Source organism: Hordeum vulgare, chromosome 7H (genome assembly GCF_904849725.1).
Source record: "Hordeum vulgare subsp. vulgare chromosome 7H, MorexV3_pseudomolecules_assembly, whole genome shotgun sequence".
NCBI lineage: Eukaryota > Viridiplantae > Streptophyta > Magnoliopsida > Poales > Poaceae > Hordeum > Hordeum vulgare.
In genome coordinates this window covers 267,555,056-267,561,055 of record NC_058524.1, presented here as the reverse complement: position 1 = coordinate 267,561,055, position 6,000 = coordinate 267,555,056, and positions in this window count along the sequence as shown.

Here is a 6,000-nt window from a genome sequence, read left to right as displayed (position 1 = left end):
CATAGATTTGTCTTTTTCACGAGTGATGGATAAAAGCTTTTGACACCCAACCATTTTGTTAATTGTACATTAAATATGGCCTATTATGTTAGAAAAATGGTTTGGACCAATTTTGAAACAACTATATGGTAGGTCCTTCACAAAAAAACTCATTTCGGGCACTTGAAAAACGAAAAATAATTTTTTCATATAAGGGAGATGAAAACTTCCTTAATCAACATTGTTTGTCATTCCAACATGCACCATTATGCAAAATATGAGACCATTTCAACAAACTATGCCATGAATATGGCCATGAGATTGATCATGTCGCTTGAAAGCCATGAATCTTCACACATGATAGCTCATTTGTGTGAACACTTTTTAAAAATAATTGTCATATTACAAGTTTATTATTTTACATGGTAACTTTATCATATATGATGACATAATGCAAAGGTTTCCCATTTTTTTGTTTTCTTTTGATTTTTTCATGCCCGTTTCGAAATGCGGTAGAAACGGCAGGCATGACCGTTCCTACCTAGTGGTTGAATCCTGGAAACTTTTTGGTGTTTCTATGATTAAACAAATACTTGTGTACCTAGAAATGATTTTTCTAAAAAATAAAGAGCAAACAATAAGGTAGCCGCAGTTCAAATTTGACCCGCTTCCAGCTGATTCGACATAGATTTGTCTTTTTCACGAGAGATGGATAAAAGCTTTTGACACCTAACCATTTTGTCAATTCACTACAGGAATCACCTTCTTTGCCGTCTGCCATCACAGACGACAAAGACAAATACCCGGACGGCAAAGACCGTACCACAGACGGCAAAGATTGTCACGGCCGACAAATTTTCTACGTCAGCCTACGACGGCATAGGACATTCTTTGCCGTCTGCCCCCCCAAAGCGGACGGCAAAGCTCTTTGCCGTCAGCTTCCCTGAGGAGTAGTTGGCAAATAGCTTGAGACGGCAGCCGAGAGGCGTTGCCTCCGTTAGGGGTTAACGGAGGCTCTTTGCCGTCTGCCTGCTGGTCAATCTTTGCCGTCTGCCCTATTGCATATCTTTGCCGTCTGCCGTGTCCTCCCCTCCCCCTCTCTCCACTCCTGCCCCTCCTCCGTGCCCTCTTCTTTGCCGTCTTCCCCCCCAGCAGGCAGACGGCAAAGAGCCTATATGGCCAGCTGCTACTGCCCAGGAAGCATAGCTGGGTGCCATGTGGCACCTTTGCCGTCTGCTGGCTGATGGCAAAGGCCTTTGCCATCAGCCAGCAGACGGTAAAGAGCCCATATTGTCACTGTTTTGTTTATTTTATGTTATTTCACAGCAATAATATATATAATTCATAGCACATATATGATATATAGTTCACAACACATATATGATATACATATAAAGTTCACCAATGTCATTTGTTCATCAATGGACATCCATATATCGAAAGAAACCAACATATACAAAATTTCATCAACTCAACACATTGTTCATCAACACATTGTTCATCAACACATACAAAGAACCAACACATTGTTCATCAACTCAAATGAAAAAGGAAACTAAAGCACTCTAACGCCAGCTTCCATGCATGTAGTACATCCAATCTGCAAAATGGGAATAAGAAAGTAAGTACAAGAAGAACAACAACATATATGACAAATAAGCTAAATTGAAGAAGAAATAGAAGAAGCAATAAGAGAACAAGGAGAAGAAAAACAAGAAGGAGGAGGAGGAGGAGGAGGAGGGGAATGGGAAGGAGAAGGAGAAGGAGAAGAAGAAAAAGAGAGAGAAGAAGAAGGAGAAGAAGGAGGAGAAGAAGGAGAGAAGAAGAAGGAGAAGAAGGAGGGGTCCTTCTCCTTCTCCTTCTTCTTCTCCTCCTTCCTTCTCCTTCTTCTCTTCTCCTCCTCCTCCTTCTTCTCCTCCTTCTCCTTCTATTCTTCTTCTCTTCTTCCTCTTCTTCTTCCTTCTCCTTCTTTTTGAGCAAAATATTCCAATTATGTCATTTTAGAGGAAAAGAAGCTAAGTATATAATATTCATGAGCTAACCAAGGTTCTTATGCCATTTTGAGCTTATTACGGTATTTTGGAGCTAAATGGGCTAACTATGTCATTGTTGGTTAATTAAAGCAAGGATAATATGAAATAGGGAGAAGAAAGAGAGGAGGAGGAGAAGAAGAAGAAATCAAGAAGAAGGAGGAGGAGGAGGAGAAGGAGGAGGAGGAGAAGGATAGAAGGTCCTTGGCCTTCTCCTCCTCCTCCTCCTCCTCCCCCTCCCTTCTCCTCCTCCTCCTCCTCCTCCCCCTCCCTTCTCCTCCTCCTCCTCCTCCTCCTCCTCCTTCTCCTTATTCTCTTCTTCTTCATCTCTTCTTCTTCTTTCTTTTAATTTGAGCTTATTATGGTAGAACAAGAAGAAGAAAGAGGAGGAGAAGAATAAGAAAGAGGAGGAAGAGGAGAAGAAGAAAGAAATCAAGAAGAAGAAAGGAGGAGGAGGAGGAGGAGGAGGGAGGAGGAGGAGGAGGAGGAGAAGGCCAGGGGGCCTTATCCTCCTCCTCCTCCTCCTCCTTCTCTTCTTCTTCATCTCTTCTTCTTCTTTCTTTTCATTTGAGTTTATTATGGTAGAAGAAGAAGAAGAAATCAAGAAGAAGAAGAAAGAGGAGGAAGAGGAGAAGAAGAAAGAGGAGGAGGAGAAAGAGGAGGAGAAGAAGAAGAAGAAAGAGGAGGAGGAGAAAGAAGAAGAAAGAGGAGGAGGAGGAGAAAGAGGAGGAAGAGAAGAAGAAGAAAGAGGAGGAGCAGAAAGAGGAGGAAGAGAAGAAGAAGAAAGAGGAGGAGGAGGAGGAGAAAGAGGAGGAGGAGAAGAAGAAGAAAGAGGAGGAAGAGGAGCCTCCTCCTTCCTCCTCCTCCTCCTCCTCCTCCTCCTCCTTCTTCTCTTCTTCTTCATCTCTTCTTCTTCTTTCTTTTCATTTTGAGGTTATTATGGTAGAAGAAGAAGAAGAAATCAAGAAGAAGAAGAAATAGGAGGAAGAGGAGAAGAAGAAGAAAGAGGAGGAAGAGGAGAAGAAGAAAGAGGAGGAGGAGAAAGAGGTGGAGAAGAAGAAGAAGAAAGAGGAGGAGGAGAAGAAGAAGAAAGAGGAGGAGGAGGATAAAGAGGAGGAAGAGAAGAAGAAGAAAGAGGAGGAGAAGAAAGAGGAGGAGGAGAAGAAGAAGAAAGAGGAGGAAGAGGAGAAGAAGAAGAAATCAAGAAGAAGAAGGAGGAGGAGGAGGAGGAGGAGGAGAAGGATAGGCCTTCTCCTCCTCCTCCTTCTCCTCCACCTCCTCCCTTCTCCTCCTCCTCCTCCTCCTCCTTCTCCTCCTCCTTCTTCTCTTCTTCTTCATCTCTTCTTCTTCTTTCTTTTCATCTTGAGATTATTATGGTAGAAGAAGAAGAAGAAATCAAGAAGAAGCATCTAGAGGAGGAAGAGGAGAAGAAGAAGAAAGAGGAGGAAGAGGAGAAGAAGAAAGAGGAGGAGGAGAAAGAGGAGGAGAAGAAGAAGAAGAAAGAGGAGGAGGAGAAGAAGAAGAAAGAGGAGGAGGAGGAGAAAGAGGAGGAAGAGAAGAAGAAGAAAGAGGAGGAGAATAAAGAGGAGGAAGAGAAGAAGAAGAAAGAGGAGGAGGAGGAGAAAGAGGAGGAGGAGAAGAAGAAGAAAGAGGAGGAAGAGGAGAATAAGAAGAAATCAAGAAGAAGAAGGAGGAGGAGGAGGAGGAGGAGGAGAAGGATAGGCCTTCTCCTCCTCCTCCTTCTCCTCCTCCTCCTCCCTGCTCCTCCTCCTCCTCCTCCTCCTCCTCCTGCTCCTTCTTCTATTCTTATTCATCTCTTCTTCTTCTTTCTTTTCATTTTGCCTATTTCTTCTCCTCTTGTCCTCTTGTTGGAGCTAAATTACCTAATTATGTCTTTTTGAGCTAAATTGGCTAATTATCTCATTTTAGAGGAAAACAAGCTAAGTTTGGAGGAGAAACTTACCGTAGTGGTCATCAAGGAGGAGAAACACCACGGTTGCTCGCGCGGCTTCGTCCTGAGACGTGCTCCTAGAAAAGGGCCCTCGACCCGCGCCCACCATCTTTCAACACCTGCCATGATAAAGATTAAAAGAAATTAGTACAACATAAAAAAATTGAATGATCGACATGAATAATAATATGTACATGAATAGTAAATATTAAAATATATATAATTTAAGTTTTGAATCTTACAAACTAATAATCATCATCAATAAATGCATCATCATCATCACTATCACGCATGTCTTCATGAATGACGTGCTCATCGGGTTCAACGGCGTGAAGTTGTGAAAGGCCTTCCTTTAATCGTTGAAGCATTCACAGGTCATCCGCATCAGTAACCTCTACGAGTTCCAGGTCTTCTGGTTCCGGCTCAGGGCTGGAGTCGGATTCATTGTCGCTGTCTACTTCCATGTTATTGGATGAAGCACGGCGGTTCTTGAAACGTTTCTTGGAAAGACGTGCTTCTTGGAAGAATTCTCCATCATATGTGTCTGGGTTAATGTGAGGTTCATAATCCTGTTCATTTGGGAGAGGTGGTCTGACATGTGGCGGCACTTCATAAACAACATACCAACCTTCCAGATTCTTATCCGTTTGGCATGCCCACGGTAGGTAGAAAACTTGGGTCGCCTGTTGAGCCGTAATATAGACATCGGGAACATCTAAATGGGTGTTTGGATTGATTTCGACTAGTCCTATATGTTCATGAGTCCTTCTAGTCTCCTTCGGCTGGAACCAATAACATTTGAAGACTACGACGTTCGGTGGGTTTTCACCATAGAATTGAAGTTCATAAATTGCTTCAACTCTTCCATAATACTCGATAACACCTTCGTCGATAGCAGAGACACCACAATTTGTAGATTTCCGGTCAGGCATAGATTGCTCTTTGCCAAAGGTACGAAAGAGATACCCGTTGATGTTGTATTTCTCAAATGAACGGACCTTATAGTCAAAACCATTAGCGACTTGTCTCAATTCGGCGTCCATAGACTCTGAATTAGCCTACAAGTTTAATACGAAATGGTTGTTGCATTAGCCGCAAGTTAGACCAAGAATGAAATGGTCCATTATTGATAATTACCGTTTGTTTGAACCAAGAGATGAAACCGGGATAGCCGCCTCCTGTCTTTGACAGAAGCTCATACTCTTCGACGGAATCATTTTCGATCACCGCTCCATCCGAGAATTTGACGACGTAACAACTGTTTGAAATATCCGGGAATAAGAGCAATTCAAATGAATTAGAAGTTACGGGAAAATGTGTCGAGAACTCACTCGATGTACGGCCGCACTTCTGTTAGGTTGTTGAAGATATACAAAGAAATGTTCCGCCATTCTTCGATATCCAACGTTATTGGTTTCGAAGCACCGGCTGGTGCGAGCTTCCCTTTGAATAGGATGAGGTTGGACCCACCTTTTTTAGGGTCTCCATCATTGTGCCGAGGCTTCGGATTATGCAAATGATGATTTTTGGCTTCGTAGTGTGCTGTCACAAAGTTTGGCACCTCCTCAGTAATGAATGCCTCAGCCATCGATGCTTCAATTCTACGCTTATTTTTACATTTAGCTCGAAGGGTCTTCTGCATCCTCTCAGTTGCATAGCACCAACGATCTTGCACCGGCCCACCCAATCTTGCCTCGGTCGGTAGATGTAAAATCAAATGCTGTATTGGATTAAAGAAGCCCGGTGGAAAGATCTTCTCTAACTTGCACAACAACTCCGGTGCAAACTCCTCCATGTCTTCTACCACGCCAGGCGACAATTCTTTCGCACAAAGAACACGGAAGAAATAGCTCAGCTCCGCCAGTACTAGCCATTCATCCTCAGGAATAAAGCCACGTAACATCACCGGCATTACCTGCTCTAGCCATATGTGCCAATCATGACTCTTGAGACCAAAGATTTTTAATTTTTCAAGACTCGCTCCCCTCTTTAGATTCGCTGCATACCCATCGGGGAACATCAAGTGCATTTTGACCCACA